We start from the raw sequence: 17,217 nt of genomic DNA, 5'->3' as shown, positions 1-17,217 counted from the left end.
TCTGGGTTCTATAAAGCATTTCTCCCCGCCCTACTCCCGTTCATGACAAAGTTCTTTAACAATATACTCGACACAGGAAGGGCGCCAGAGTCGTTCTCCTGAGCCCTGATCCCAGTGATTCTCAAGGAGGGAAGAGATCACAGGAAATGTGTTGCGTATCGACCGATACAGATGCTAAACTGTATACCAGAGTGCTAGCAACGATACTGGAAGGGCATATGCCGAGACTGTTTCATTCGGACCAGGTGGGGTTCATTATGGGGCGACAGGGAGCAGACACGATGTGTAAGACACTACATCTCATACACGCATCTCAGAACATGGGGGCGGGACCCTTCTCTTCTTTCAATGGACGCAGAGAAGGCTTTCGACCGGGTGGAGTGGGGTTTCCTCAAGGCCGTCCTGATCAAGTTTGGTATGGGGGAAAGGTTGCTTCGGGGGGTCATGGCAGTATATGCATCCCCTAAGGCCTTGGTGATGGTGAATGGGGGGTTCTCGAGGTGGTTTGTGGTTGGGCGGGGCACCAGGCAGGGATGTCCCCTCTCCCCAACACTGTACGCTCTATCAATAGAGTCCCTCGCCCAGCGGATTAGGGATGACCCAGTGGTACGGGGCATTGAAATGGGAGAGGTGGAATATAAAGTCGCCTTATATGCGGATGATATGTTGATCACCTGAGGGAACCCCTGACTTCTGCACTGGCGGCCCTCCGTCTGACTGAGCACTATGGCACCATGGCCGGGTTGAGGATAAACAGGGAGAAGTCGGTACTTTTTCTCTTGGATAGAGGTAGGGATGGAGATGTTGAGAGGTCCCCTCCCTGGGAGTGGAGGTTAATATATCTGGGATGAAGTATTTGGGGGTCAATCTCACTAGGCACCTAGAGAGCTTTTATGATGCCAACTTCCCCCCACTGAAACAGAAAATCCACAAAGACATTGTTGGGCCTTCCGGATATGTGGCTCTACTATAGGGCGACTCAGCTTTGAGTCTTGATCTCCCACTTGAGGTCCCAGACAGATCACCAATGGGTGGCGATGGATAACTTCTACTTGAGCCCGGCCACTGTTGGGGAATGGTTGTGGGTGCCCAGGAAATAAATTGCCAAGGAGAATACGGGATCACCCCATCTTGGGAACCATATGGGACATCTGGAAACAGCGGCCGGCTATGAAGGGGATCACTACGTGGCCCTCACCTTTGGATCACTTGTGGGTACCCGGGATTATGGACTCCATACCCAACCCAGGAAGATTTCAGGAGTGGTTTGAAGCGGGCTTGGAGCTAATAAAACAGCTCTTCAAGGGGGGAGCACATTTATCTCGATAATGGAGTTGGAAGAAGCCCTATGTGTAGGCAGACCTTCCGTATTCATGTTCTTGCAGTTGAAAGGGGCACTTACAGATGCAAAAGTGAGGGATAGGACGGGTAGAGAGAGCTCACCCCGTTTGATAAGCTGCTTCACAGGAACAGTACGATGCGAGGCCTCAATTCGGCCATGTACAAAGAGCTGGTTTTGGCGGGCGGTGGGACCACGGAGAGCTTGAGAGGGCAATGGGAAAGGGACATGGAAATGGAAATCGATGAGCCACTCTGGCAAAGGCTCTGCAGGGGTGTACACAAGACATCATTATCATGCCAGTACAGACAGCACGTGATTAAGCACCTTCACAGATGGCAGTTTAATCCCGTCAGACTGTCAGGAATGTTCTCAGATGTGAGTCCACTGTGCTGGAGGGGATGCAGAGGGAGGGCGGACTATTGGCACATGTAGTGGGCCTGCCCTAGGATACAGGTCTTTTGGGATGAGGTCCTTAGCTGGACCAGACACCTGGAGGGGATACTGAGAGATAAAAAAACCTCCTGGTTCTGTTTGGGATGGAGGAGGGGGAATACTCCAGGCTCCCGAAAAGGGCAGCAGCTTTACTGCTGGCCGCTAGAGCATGCATTGCCACCAGATGGAAAAAATGAATACACACCTAGCAAGAGAGAATGGGTTAGCTAGCCAAGAGCATTTACTTGATGGAAAGAATCACGGCTGGGCTCCATGGAAGGTCGGGGCCTGCAGAGCTGGAATGGTACCCCTTTATTTTCAGACACATGACGCCAGGTACACAGATGGGATGAAGGGAGGTGGAACCCAAGAGGATGGGTGTTGCATTATAGAATGGCTGAATCTAAGTGGAGCATTGATAAGTCCCTGCGCCACTCTGAGGGTGCTAATGGAGTAATAAGGGATGGGCCTTAAGGATGTCCAAATGTAGGCTATGCAATAGATAAGGGCCTGTAACCTGAACACTGTAAGTGCACCCAGTACCAGGGGGCAGAAGGGGCGGGTGGGGGGATTGCGGGGGAACGTATGGGGCTTTTTCCCCAACTGGTTGAGATTTTGTGTTCTCTGTTTTTCTTTATGTGGCTGCAATGTTGTAATGCTATAACCTTATGTTCTCCTGTAAAGCAAAATAAAATTAAATGTGCAAAAAACCAAATGTTAAAACATATATGTATAACGTGATTACCTTTAGCCTCCACCCTGCCCCTGCACTTGCCTTTGGCACCCACTGGCCTGTAATGTCCCACAGGCCTGCACTTACTGTATTGGCAGGTGACCACTCTTTACCAAGTGTTCTCTGCCAGGGACTTACCTGTTGCCTTGCAACTGACTCTGGCTTAAGGACCTCCCTGCCAATTATAGAGGTCCCTTTCATGAGGATCAGTATGGACATAAAGAGCCTGTTGGAACCTTCTAAGTCAGGCAATCAATATATATCCAAGTCCTCATTGACTATGCAACCCGATATCCTGAAGCATTTCTTATGCAAAGCAATATCGCGAAAGGCATCCTGAAGGTGTGCATACCTTTCTTTACTCAAATGGGTTTCCGAGCCAGGGAAGTAGTTTCATGTCAAAACTAAGGGTGAGTGAAGGCACTGATGAACATTAAGGCCCTCAGGACCTCCATATATTACACTGTGTTTCCAATCAGAATACACCAAAGTCACTTACAGACTTCTCACCGTTGAAGTTGGTAAATGGCAGAAACCCATCTGATGTACTGGGCATCATGCGGGAGGAATGGAAGGGACCCAAGAGCCGAAAGACTAGCAACCATCGAATGGTAAGAAAAAGACCACATGGAGAAGTGTGCCAACTGGTAAGAAACCATCTACAAGAGGCCCAGGCCAGACAGGAAAAAGCATACAACAAAGAAACCAAGCTACGTACCTTTCAAGTGGAAGATATGGTTTTGGTCCTGTTCCCAACCACGCAGAACAAGCTCCTAGCGAGGTGGCATGGGCCCTATATAATTACAGATGTGGTCTCCCCCCTAACCCATAAGGTCGAGTAATCAGTGTGATGAATCCAATGCTGCCACACTTCTTTCCTGGCGTTGACCTCTCCCGAAGTGGCCAGGGGACGGCAGACGCTACCTGATCCTAACCCTGGGGGCAGATATATGAGGGAGGCTCACATGGGCGGAGACAACCTCCAGGGGAGTAGCAGGGTATCATCGGACAAGGCATGGTATTCCCCTTCCTCTTGTGAGGATACCCCATCCATACCTAATGCCTTAATGGCATGTTGTTACATCTCCCCTTATCCATTTAGGAAGAATATGGCAAATCTTTCCTCAAAATCTGTATGGAAATCTTGTTGAAATACTTTTCCAAACTCTACCTGCAAGTCACTCAGAGCTGACTTGCCCTTACTCAGACTTTGTATACGAAGCATCAGGAATGGACTACATTACCATAACTACAAGGATACTGAGACGAGGAAGACACAGAAAGTAATGCAGAGCAGAAAAGACCAAGAGGGCAGGCTGCGCTCTAATTGTTCAACATGCATACTTCAAGCCAGGAAATTTAAAGAGCGTCCATAGCTGAGTGAGGCGTGCCGTGGCTGGAAGGAGAAGCCTGTTTATCTCGGTTGGAACCGGGAGACCGTGAGGCTGCAGGAGCTGCCATGGAGCGATCTAGCTCAAAGAGGTGGAAGAAGAAGGATGTTGGGGAAAGAGGAGAGGCTGTGGGAAGGCCAGAAGCCCATCAAGGGCTCATGGGCGTTCGCAGCTGCCGAGCGACACCACTTACCTGAGGAAAGCCTGATGCAGAGCAGATAAGCCCAGCATGGGCCGCAGCAGGCTGAGAAACGGAAGAGCGAGAGCTGCAAGATAAGAAATGCTGATTGCCTATTACCTCCTCAAAAGGGAAGCCGGGACACCAAGGAGTAAGGCCAGCCGTACGCATGAAAATAAACTTTAAAGTAAATGAATATTGAAAAGTGACGGACGCTTGAATATGAACATTAAGCAAACAAAGAAAGTATTGAACAGTGATAAAGCCAAAAGGCATTGTGTTAAATGGGAAAACATCACGGTTGGAAGTGTGTGCAAGGCCCACACGTGAAAAGCCCTGACAGAAGGGTAAATCAAACAAAGTAAAGTTGCACGTGTGTTTGTGAGAAGTCCTGGCAGTAGAGTATACCAGGCAATTATAAGTGTGTTCAAGAAAGCCCTGGCAGGAGAGTGTTCCAGGTAGTTGCAAGAAAGCCCTAGCAAGAGAATATACCATGCAGTTTAAGTGTCAATAAGACAGCCCTGGTAGGGAAAAACACCAGGCAAGGACAAAGTGAACAGTACATAAGAAATACATCACCACAACAGGGTTCATGAGAAGGGCATACCAGGACGAGCCAAAGGCTGTATAAAACCAGAGAAAAGAAGAAGGAAAACCTTGCATGGGAGTGCACCAGGTATCTTGGCAAGATAAAAGATTGTTGTTTAAACATCAGTTGTGTTGCAAGAGAAACCCAAGGAACTGATACATTTTGAAAATCCTACAGTGGGAAGAGAAATCCAGGGAAAGGGAATCACCCTCTGGAACAAGGAACTGTATCCTTCTGGAACTTTTTAGATGGAGTTGTGCATTTTCCTTTTGCACAAGCAAGGGGGATTCTGGGAGTGTCTCTATCAACCGGTCTATATCCCGGGTTAGAGTCTCATCCAGATTCTTTAGCTCACCATCCTTTCACAGAAGAGAAATGTCCACTACATATCAGTCTATGTCCTGCCCAATGGCAGTCCATTACCGAAATGCCAGGCAATTCTCTTCTGAACAAGAGTACCAAGAGCAACCCCAGACACTTGTTTCGTCCTGGTTGGGCCTCGTCAGTGAGGTGGAGCTGTGCCTCTCTAAGAACAGTGAGCAAAGGCATTTTCCTTTTGAACATTTATCAATCACTTAAGGCCAAAGACATTTCCCTTTTCACCTTAGAGTTTATTTTATTGGAATGTGAGGGTCAGAATAGTACTTAAGAGACAGGACGGTTTTGCTTTGGATATTCTGACATGGACAGACCCTTAGTTTTGGTTCTAGGTAGGGAAACACCTCTAGTGCAGGGACAGAGAGGCATTTCCCCACCCCCTTTTGTGTTAACAAAAGTGTTTGACCAAAACCATGAATCCCTTGTGTCCGAATTGCATTCCTGGCCCCTCAAAGCATACTGATGAAAACCATCCCAGTTGTACCATATCAATAAACTAAAAAAGCTGGAAAGGAAACTGCAGCCACGGCTGCTACTGTTGATGGAGACACCCATATGAGGGAGACACCCATGCCTATGGAATTCAAGGGGTAACCATGCCAGTAGGGCTGTTCATGCTTGAACATCAAGAATGGGCCCAGTTGATCGCCAGTTGCCCCAGTTGACTTTGGAAGGCCCACGTAACCGCCAACCCGGCAAAGTGCTTCCTCGCCCGGTTCAGTGTAAATACCAAGGCTTCCAAGTTGGTAACAGACAGATATTGACTCAAAATGTCGATGTCAAAGCAGTCCAAGAAGCCCCCCCAGCCAATCACAAAGAAGGAAATAAAATATTTTTTTGTATTAGTCGGCTATTACAAACGATTTATACCGAACCTCTAAGAGAAGGCTGGAGCTTTGACAGACCGATTAGGAAAGAGCCAGCCAAATATCCTCCAGTAGTACAATGATACCGAAGCTACCTTTAACCAACTTAATAGCCCTGTGCAGAATCCCAGTGTTGACCATGGCCGATTTCCTCTAAGGAATTTATTCCACAGACCAATGCTTGCACTATTGGACTTGTGGTAGAACTAACAAAAAAAACAGGAGGGGGAGGAAAAACAGATTATATAAATCACCAGGAAACTATTTCCATGGAAATGAACTATCCCATAGTGCAACTGGAATGCTTAGCCATCAAATGGGCAGTGTTTAGCCTGTGCTAAAATCTGACAGGCCGGCAATTTAAACAGAGACTGGAACTGGAGCTCCTATGCAGTAGTTAGCACACTGCACGCCAGTCTCAGGATGCCAGAGGAGGAGTTCAGGGTGGGCACCCTAGACGACCAGGGACTTGACAGAGTGGTAGCTGCTCCAACGGACTGTACTTATTTCAAGAGGAGCCACATCTCGGTCCCCTTACACAGACATAAACACTGTACCACGTGGTCTTCCATTCCCGCAGCACAGTGGCCCTACGTGGAACAAAGGGGTGGGGCTAACCCTGCATTTTAAAACATTCTGTAATGCTGATCCATCCCGCGTGGGGACAAAAGGGCCAGATCGGCCAGGGGCAGTGAACCAATCAGGAGAAAGGAAGGGGATAAAAGAAGCAAAAGGAAACAGGAAGGTGTGGGTTGTTTAGGTTAGGTTAGATGATGTGAAGGAGGCAGACCAAGAGACTAGCAAGAGGAAGGATGGTGGAGCAGATTGTGGATGCGATTTGTTAAGCAGGTGAGTCATTGGTTAGTGAATATAAGTGGTACTGTGTTGTGAGTGTGCATGGGAGAGCGGCACATGTGTTTAGGAGAATTTTAGGGAGTGAATGTGAATCGAATGTGTAAGTGAAAGGAGGGTGCTTCAGTAGAAGGTGGGGTGGAGTCGTTTTAATAGTGTGGAGGAGAGAGAGGTAGCGTTGAGGTTGTAGTAGTGTGGAGGAAGGAGTAGTAGTATCAGGGAGAAGGTAGCATCATCAAAGTGTGGTGATGAGGCTTAGAAGAATGCAAACACAGGGAGTAGAAAGAGTGGATTCAGGTGGAGTTGGAGGATGAGAGTAGTGAGAGAAGACCATCAGGATGCAAGAGGGTGAGGAACACGTGGGCATGATAAAAAGAAGGCTGACATGGGCAGAATTGCTTGAGGGCACAATCCAATATCCCTTTTAGATTACTAATCACTGGATAGTGTAGGGACAGTCTAGGAAATCCCAGAGAGACTTTAGACAGAGAAGGCGTTCTGCCTTTAGATCCTCACTTCTAGCATCAATACGCTCTTAGATAGTAGGGTGGAACCTGTAGTTTATACCAACCTGGATAGTACAGACACAACTTTGTATTGGACTTTCAACATATGAATAAAACCTACAATGCAAGCAGTTTGGGACAGCACATTCCAGTTTCACTGTGTATTCTCCCATTAACCCCACCCTCCCCAGATGTTCTCATAATTCCGACTGCAACCCCTATTCCTGTATACCACTGGTCTGGTCCCATTTCCTAATTGAGTACATCCCTGAGCACTGTTTCTCCAAACATGGCGGCTCCCGACTCATCAACTTCCCCCTCTTTGCCAAAATAAATGGGATGTTCGAGTGTCTTACGAAACCTTGATAATTCCATGTTTGACTACATCCCTGGTAATGCTCCTCTGGGTTCCAGGACAATGTTGCTTTCTAGAACCCACTCCAGTTCCTTTTTTACCTTATGCCAGAATCTTTGTATTTTAGTGCACCCCCAGACCATATGGAAGAATGTTTCTTTGTCACTGACGCATTTGGGACATCTATCCCCGCCCCCCATTCCAATTTTCCTTAACTGCTCTATAGAGTATTGTACTCTATGTAGAAAAATTAGACTGCATGAGTTTCAGTCTTGCAGAAATGGCCACTTCTCTGTAATTTTGTAGGGCTTCCCTCTAGTCCTCATTGTCGATCTCTCCCAATTCTTTATCCCATCTTTGTCTCAAATCCTTAGCTGTCTGGTTGAGCAGAAAGATAATGCATTATATTTGGTTGAGATTTGTTTCGATGCAATGTCCCCATCCAGGGTGTTTCTCTCCAATTCTCCAATGGGGAGGCCTGTGGTATCTGCGCATCTCCCCCATGTGTGGATCCAGAGCATGCTGAAGTTGCAGATATTTGTAGTGGTATTTAATCCCCATTCCTCTATAAGCTCCTGGAATGATTTCATACCTGGGCCGTTGAATATCTCGCTCACCACTGTTATCCCCCAGGTCTTCCATTCCCTGCCCACTTCAAGTGCTGAATCCCATTTATTAATCCATTCTCCCAGATCGGTGACGCCATTGTTAACTGCTTTGCCCACGCCAAGTGTTTGTGTGTCTGGGACCAAGACCTCCTTACCACCCTCGTAATGGGTAGGAGTCCTGGTTGTTCCGGCCTTTGGGATAACAGTGTTTCCCATCCATGCCTCCCACTGAGATACCTCTCACCGTCAACTATGCTATTACTGCCCTTTTGGTACTTCCACGCGTTTCCTTTCCCAAGTTGCAATGCACAATAATAACACTTCAAATTAGATAGCGCTTTGCCCCCTCCCAGTGCGAGCTGTACAGGGTTTGCAATCTCACCCTGGGATTTTATTTTGCCACAGGAATTCACGCAGAAGTCTGTCAGCTGTCTTGAAAAGACATGCTGTTAACGGCCTCGGCACGTGTTCGATAATGTACACCAGTCGGGGAAGCGTTACCATTTATAAATCACCACCCTACCCAATAAGGACAAGGGTAGCATCCGTCATGCCTAATGCCCACCGTAAATCGTTTGATCTTGGGGTATGAGTTTAACTCCTCAAATAAGGAATCCTCTTTCTGGACAAATATCCCCAAGTAGCTAAATCCTGCATCGATTGTTTCCATCGGAAAAGGTGGTCACCTCATGTTTTCCCCCCAATTAATTGGATAACGGGTGGATTTTTCCCAATAAAATGTAAGACCAGCGTAACTGCCAAACTCTCCCGATATGCCGATTGCCCTCTGTATTGATACCTCCAGGTTCCTCAAGTATAACATGATGTTGTTGACATAGAAAGATATCCTATCTTGTATCCCTCTGATGCCTCTAAATCCTACTAGCACCTGATGTCTGCGAAATAGTTCCGCCAGTGGATCAAGTGCAATCAGGAATAGTAGGGGGGATAGTGGACATCCCTCTCTTGTACCCCGCTCCAAGAAAAAGCTGTCCAAAAGTGCTGTTTACTTTTATCCTCCCCTTGGTTCAATTTAGAGCAGTTTCACCCATTCAGTAAATCCTTCCCAAAACCTATTTTGGACATTAATCCAAACATATAATTCCATTCGATCGAATCAAATGCCTTATGGGCGTCTGGAGACAGGATGTCCAGTACAGATTGATACCTCTTGGCTTTAGCCATCACGAGATGCAGTCTCCTAATGTTCATCTTGGTAGATCTATTTGGGTTAAATCCATACTGGTCCTCATTAATGATGGCTGAAACTATACTTTGGATCTGTTTGGCAGTACTTTGGCTTGTATATCTGTCTCTGTGTCCATAAGTGATTTGGGCCTATAAGACCCACACGGATCCAGTGGTTTCAACAGTTTAGGTATTACCACTATAGTGGCCTATCTCAAGTCTGGTGGAAGTTCCCCTTTTTCCTTACTCTCATGAAGCATGTCTCTCATTGCTTCCATCGATTCCTTTAATCTAACACACAACTCTATCAGGTGTCCATTTGGTCCTGCTGTTTTTCCCTTAGAAAGTTGTGACAACATGGCCTCCAGTTCCTCTATCGTTATCTCCCCCTCCAACGTGTTTTGCTGTATATCAATTAACCGCTTGATGGGAAGGTTATCTAAGTATTGCTGTACCGCCGCCTAATTTTTTCCAGTCTACAATGTATATAATTGCTTATAAAATGTGGCAAAGGACTATGTTATGCCCCGGGGTTCCCTCAATCTCTCCTCAGCATCCCCCACCCAAATCTCACTTATCATCTTGCCCATATCATCCCTGCGGGCCAGCCACGCCAGCAGTTTACCAGTTGTATCACACGTTCATATATGCAAGTTCCCTTATGCCACCAGCCCACTTTACCACTTTCCAATTCCTTGATTTTACCTTCTTCTTTTGCCTTTTTAAAGTCCCTCAATATGTGGGTCACTTTGCATCTCCTGCCATCTTGCCTCCAATTCCCTGACCCTACCTTCCGTGTCCATATATTGTCTTTGCCTTTCACTTTCCTTTGCCGTGACCATTGCCATTGCCTTTCCTCTCATTACTGCCTTATATGCCCCTGTTTATAACGTCTGTTTCGATTCTGCTGAATCACAGTTAATTTGGAAGTATTACCCTGCTTCCTCATTTAACTCTGTCACCACCTTATCATCTAACAAGTGGTATGTGTTTTATCTTCAGGTCCTCCCCACCCCCCGTGTGAGCATTAATCGACATTGTCATAACCGTTGGTGCATGAGCCAACACCCCCCTGTATAGATGCCCAGCGCTCCTTACCCACACTTTCTCTGTCTGTGGGCATAATAATGTCAAGCAGGCCTATCGCTTCCATGAAATTCCCTAATTGTGAGTTCCTGGCCCTCTGGACCCCTCTTGACTTCCATGTATCGAGCTTCGGATACACCACTGTATTGAAATCACCTCTAATAAATAATAAACCCGGCAGGGCTTCCAGTATGAAAGTTTTAAGTTCCTCTAACGTGTCTGCTAAAAACCTAGGTGGCACAATATACGCTAATGAATGTTTATATTTCCCTCCCTATTAATCCAGTAATTCCAGCTATTCTGGCCCTAGGGTCTTGATGTGCAGTTTTACCAATCTTCTGACTAGTATTATTACCCTTCTCGATCCCCTTGAGAAGCATGTATGTGCAACACAGCTATATGGCGCCCTCCCCAGAAGGTTACATGAGTCCCCCAAGAGGTGCGTCTCCTGGAGCATAAGTACATCTGATTGATTTGTGTTGCTTTATGTACAAAACAAATGCGCTCTGCTTTATTTTATCATGCAAACCGTTGACATTTCATGATATGCATACAAGGCATGATCACCCTTCCCCATAAATGTGTGGGTCGAATGGATAAACGTCCTTCATCTGTAAGGTGTTTCCCCTTCTGCTCATCAGTACCCTACTTGCATTGCGCAACCATACTGACCCAACACAAAGGAACATTTTAAACTTCAAGCCCGCCTCCTCTCCTCCCACCCCTCTCCCTTCTCCCACCCCATGCTTCTCCCCAACAGTGCAGTATCTGTCACCCCAAGAACACATAGCAACAATTTACCAATGATACCCTTTCCATTTTCACTGCACCTGCCGCCTCGTTGGTACACCCCAACTCATCCCTTTGTCAGTGCATGAGTATGTATGCTTATATATCAATGAGTCCCATCCTACCCTATATATGATAACATCCCTGGTAAGTTGGCGTTCCCTCTTCCCACACCCTGAACAGAGGTCCCTCTGTTTAATCCCTCACCCGACTTTGTACTTATTGCTTTCAAGTTACCAAGGCTGTGCTCCCTCACTACTGTAAAGCCAGGTCATGCATGCCCCTACCTTTGTTCTGAGGTAGCGCTGAGGTAGCTCGATCCTGTCTATTGTTCCTTCTATGTGAATCCATAGTCCTCCTGAGGCTCTTCTGTTGACTCCTGATTCTTCCAAGCTTCCCCACCTCTCGTTCTCCACTTTGCCCATCAGGTGTTTATTGGGACCTACGCCTCGTTCTCTCCTTGGATAACTTGGTTCTCCATCCAGTCCCACTCCAGGATAGATCCCATTGGATCACTCTGTTTGGTGGGGAAACTCAGCATGCATTTGATGTTATTGGCCCGCATTTGCTGCTTCTCCTCCTCTAATGATCTTCTTGCTCTTTGAACCTGCATTGTGACAGTGGTCTGATCCACTTGTATTAGACCCCTGCTACTGGAGGCCTGAAGAATTATGTCCCTGTCTCAATAGTTGAAGAGCTTGGCTATCACTGGTCTTGGTGGTGCAACCAGTGGTGGGGGTCTCCCTAGCACTCTATGTGCTCTTTCAATAAAAACAAATGTGTCAGGCCTCTCAGGCGAAGTGATTGCCAGATCCATTTCTCTAGGAATTACAGGTTCTCAAATACATCCTCTGACAAACTGGCCTGCCACCTACTCCAAAGGCAATACCGTCTCTCCATCTGCTCCAAGAGGAGGGCCCATTTTCAAGCTCACATCTCTGGGGACTCCAAAAATATGGCTGAACTATTCAAAATCTGTAAAGAACTCGCCAATCCTACTGCAATCTCCACCTCTCCTCATCCATCCCAGGTCCTCTGTACTGTACTGGCCTCCCATTTCACAACCAAAACCCAGGACATCCTGTCCTCACTGGTCTCTATCCCCCCCCCTTACTCTCCCACCTGCTCTCAGGCCTCCATTGGCCTCCTCTCCCTCTCCCCTATTATATCCTCCTTCTCACCCATAGCAACAGATGAGGTCTCTAAAGCTGTCTGCTCTATTAAAATCTCCTCCAAACAGGTGCTCCCAGAACTATTAAGGACACCATCTCCTCTCTCAACCCTGCCTTGTCTGATTTCTGCAACCATTCCTTTGCCACTATCTCTTTCCCACGCTCACTCAAGCACTCCCTTGTGCACCCTCTCCTAAAAAGGTTGTCTGCCGACCCCTCCTGCCCGGCTAACTATCACCCCACCTCCACTACCTCCTTCCTGGGCAAACTTTTGGAGAAGTTGGTCATTCCCCAAATGACCACCACACTAAATATGTTGGCTGTCTCCATGACCACCAGATTGGCTTGTGAGCATCCATATGCACAGAACCTGCTCTCCTGAACACCAGTGAAGACCTGCTCGCAGACCTATATTTCAACTCTACTTCTGTTCTCATCCTCCTTGATCTCTCCTCCACCTTTGACAGGGTCAATCATGGCATCCTCATGAAGCAGCTCCACGACACCCTCGGTATCCCGGATCTTGCTCGGGACTGGTTTACCTCTTTCCTTTCTTATCAACCTTCCCAGGTGCAACAGGGCCCCTTCCTCTCCTCCTCCTCATTCTTTATCTGCCGTGCCCATCAGGGTTCTGTCCTTTTGCAGTGGCTCTTCAACATTTACCTTGTCCCTCTGGCCCACCTGATTTCCTCCTTCTCTCCTCATTTCCAGTGTTATGCTGATGACACTCAGCTCTCCTTCCAGCTTCTCTCCTCTACCTCCTCTCTCATTCCTGACTGTCTGACTGCCATTCAGTCATGGTGCACAGCTAATGATCTGTCTTAATGCCAGTAAAACCGGGATCCTTCTCATTAGAGCAGGGACCCCTGCTCCCTGCTTCCCCCCCCACTCTTTGGTCGTCCTCCTTGGGTCCCCTCCCCTCGCCATCTAGCGAGACAAAAACCTTGGTGTCATCTTTGACTCCTCTCTCTCCTTCTCCCCTCACATCATGGACCTTGCCAAGAAGGCCCACTTTCAGCTTGACCTCCTCAGAGGCATTCTCTCCTTCCTTGCCTTCCCTCAGAAACTCAATGTCTCCATAGCTCTGGTTCTCTCTAGGCTGGACACTACTGCAAAAGCCTCTTCCTCAATCTACCTCTTTTCACTCTTTGCCCCCTTCAACTAATCCAGAACAAGAATGCAAGACTTATCCATTGCCTTCAGCCCAGGGACCACATCTCTCCAGCCCTTAAATCTCTCCAGTTGCTCCCAGTGGCTGCAAGGATCAAATTCAAGACCCTCTGCATCATCCACAAGGCCGTCTGGGTCCTGGAAGCCCGCTACATCCAACTCCCTATCCCTAAATATCTCCTTGCTAGAGCCCTTGGGTCGTCTAGCTCCAACTCTCTAGAGATTAGACGTTTCTTCAAACAGAGAGTGGGGGGTAGATCCCTCTCTTCGGCGGGTGCCTCCCTCTGTAATGGCCTCCCTGCCACTCTAAGAGCTGGACCCCCATAAGTTCTGGAAGCTTCTCAATACCCTGCACTTCTCTACCTCCTCACCCTCCCCTGCTAATGGCCCCCTCCTGCTGCTGTGACTGGCGACCTGGTTCATTTATTAGTACATTCGATCTGGTAGCACAGATCCAATAGGGAGCACTGTTAAGGTTGAGCTAATTTGTCAATTTATCTAACTCTCTTTAGTAACTCACGTGTGTACCTCTACAACTAAACCACTCATTTATGAATCACACAGAGCACCAGGCCCTCCCTGACCAGTATCCACCAACACTGCCCTCCCAGGTACATTCCTTGAACACCTTCTTTGGGAATAGCACCCCCCATGAGCCTGGTCCAGGCCCCATCGCACTTATTTGGTGGTCCTACCTTGTCATCCCGCTGGCACTTGCCCCCGCCCTGCTGTTCACTACCCCTGAGCACTTGTCTGGCCCCTGGGCCACTCCTTTACCCCCCCCTGCACTTCTTGTTTGTGCACTTGCATGATCCAAATGTCACAAGGCCTACTAGGACTGCTACTGATGTTTATATCCCCTGTTCTGCTCCCCTATTTTGTCTTGTGACGCCTAGAAACACTTTGTGCAGTACAGTGCGCTTTATAAATACTCAATAAATAAATAAATCCATTCTGGCAGCCTGATAATCCAGATTTTTGCCCTACAGGACCTGCCCTCAATATCTTCATTCTTTCCTCCAGTACGTGGGTTTTTTGGTTGAGGTCCTGTACTCAGGTCTGAAGCGGTTGGACTGTGTCCTCCAGCTGACTCTCCTCCGTCTCCACCACCCTCGGGGATATGGCACGTAGATATTGCCTTAGCAGGGAGACATCAGACCCAACATGTTCAATTTTGTCTTCCAAGATAGTTCTGGACTCCTGCACTACCTTCAGAGCTACTGCAATAGATGGCTCTCCATCTGATGCCTCAGCCTGGGTAGCTTGCTCCTCTTCCTTAGATTTCTTTTTCCCCATGCGGCCAACCGTGTACGTGTCCATCTTCCCCAGTTTTCCTTTGCCCATGTTTCTGTCTGTGGTGTCTCCTTCCCCATCTGGGCCTTCACTGTTTGGGTCCCAGGAAGTGCTGGATGATGGTTGCCACAGTCCTCGCCCTGCTGCAGTCGGTTTATACCTATGTTCCGTGGCACTCGTTCTCCCCTTAGCCTGGCCTCAGCATGGCTTGGTCATAACTGCTTGGTTTACGGGGGGCAGGAGTGGGTGGGAGAAGAGGGGCCATGCTGCCATCGCCCCGCGATCACTTCAAATCTCTCCCAGGGTGCTTTGGAAGGGACAGCCCCCTATCACCCTTCCGTCATAACTTGTGGCTCACTATCTCATTTCCAATCCAGTTGCTTCAGGCCCTTTGTCTCCAGCTGTCCGCCTCTGGGCCTTGGCCCTTTCAGGCTGCCTCCTACCTTGATCCACGCTGGCCTGATTGGCTTTCTACTGGGCTCTCGGCCACGGCTCCTTCACCACGGCCCTGTGTCATTTTAAGCCCGTCCCTGGGTTAAGTGGGGCGGCACTGCACACCGTCTCTGCACCTCTACCTGGTCCCTGCTATCACTCTCCCAGTAGCTCCTCCATTATGCTAATCCTCATTTTCAGGACCCTGCAGGTGGTTGCCGTCTGGGACTGACTGGCGATGCAGCCAAGGTCAATGCCTCTGCCTCCGATATGTTGCGGTGCTGTTCGTGGCCTCTTGCTGGTTCAACCTACTCACTGCAATGATGCGCGTACCTTGGCGCCTCCCAACTCCCTTGCTGATTTCATGTTCAATTGGTTCCCCAAGTTTTTAGCACTCAGTACCCCCATAATATTTTTGTTTGTGTTCCACTAGTATGGATATATTCGATAGGTCTGTCCGGGGATGGGCTGGAGTCACACGATTAGGCGGCCATCTTCTGTGCCCCGAATTGGTGCTTTTTAGACAAGAGAGAGAAAGGCAGCCCTAAGGTCCTGTAAATTCGAATGAAAACCCTTAAATGGTCTGTGAGACATGGTGTATTTCTTGAGCCATCTTTCACACCTGATAAAACATCTATAAAATAAGCACAGAAATGAAACATGACAAAACACCAGCATTGGAAAAGCAAGGAAAATAAAACATGAACTTAATGAATAATACTTAAAAATGACATACATACAACTGCAATCAAGCAAATAAATAAACCCAAACCTCAAATATAAGAAAAAAAAGAAATGTAACAAAAAATAAAAAACAATGAATATAACCTAAAACATATGTATAATATGTATAACAAAAAGACCAAACAAACACATAATAAAAAAACACATAATCAGAAAAACCTCTGTAGCAAAAATAAACATAGCAAGACATCAATAAGGTAAACATAAGTAGCATCAGAATAGACGTATACGCAATGTACTTACAAAGACATCAACAAAAGTAAAATATATCAAAAATTTAATTGAAAGAATTACTAAACAAGTTATGATAATAACGTGGACTTTTGAAGTAGCTTGAATGCAATGTAGCAAAGTACAAAAACCCTAATGAATAAATACACACACAATATTTTTAAAAAACTTATAAATGCTGCTATAACAAAGTTGACAAATAAAAAAAAACATAAATATGGTAACACCATTGGGATTTAAAAACCCGTGCTTCGGAAGAGCATAATCATATGAAACATATTAGCAAAACAAACCAAACATTTGACAGAATATAAGCATCAGAAACAAATAGTATAAGAATCTGCTAAAGTGTTGTCATAGAAAACATTGAATTATTTTATAGCAAGAAGGTTAAAAGATAATATTTGTAAGAAACAAAGGAAAGCATGCAAGCTCGTTTGGTGTACATTTTGAAATGGTTCTTTACCTAGTAATGCGCAGTATGAAGGAAATTCCTTGTGGCCGTCGCCTATAAACCACTCTTCCAACTCCTTCCATTCCTTCCACTCCTCCTTTGAGAAAAAGATGGCAGCGTCGTCAAACGTCAGTGGTTCCTGGAGTGCAAGGCATTGGGTACTGAAAAATAACGCTTCTTCGTCTTCCATTATGGCGTCGTCATGCTGGATAAACTGTTCGCTGATCACCTGCTCCTCCATCTGCATCATTCCAGGTTTGTCCAGAAGCGCCCAACCTTCCTGAAACATAAGAGCTGTCAGTGGCTTCTGTTTTCCCATTAAACTCTTTCTTATAGCAACTCACATTTTTGCTCTCCATAATCACATTTTTTTTTTTAAACTTTTATTTTTGTCGGCAGAGGTTCACAAGGTACACACATCAAGGCAA

Source organism: Ambystoma mexicanum, chromosome 2p, assembly GCF_040938575.1.
Source record: "Ambystoma mexicanum isolate Mex_15411 chromosome 2p, UKY_AmexF1_1, whole genome shotgun sequence".
NCBI lineage: Eukaryota > Metazoa > Chordata > Amphibia > Caudata > Ambystomatidae > Ambystoma > Ambystoma mexicanum.
Note: the sequence above shows the minus strand (reverse complement) of the source record.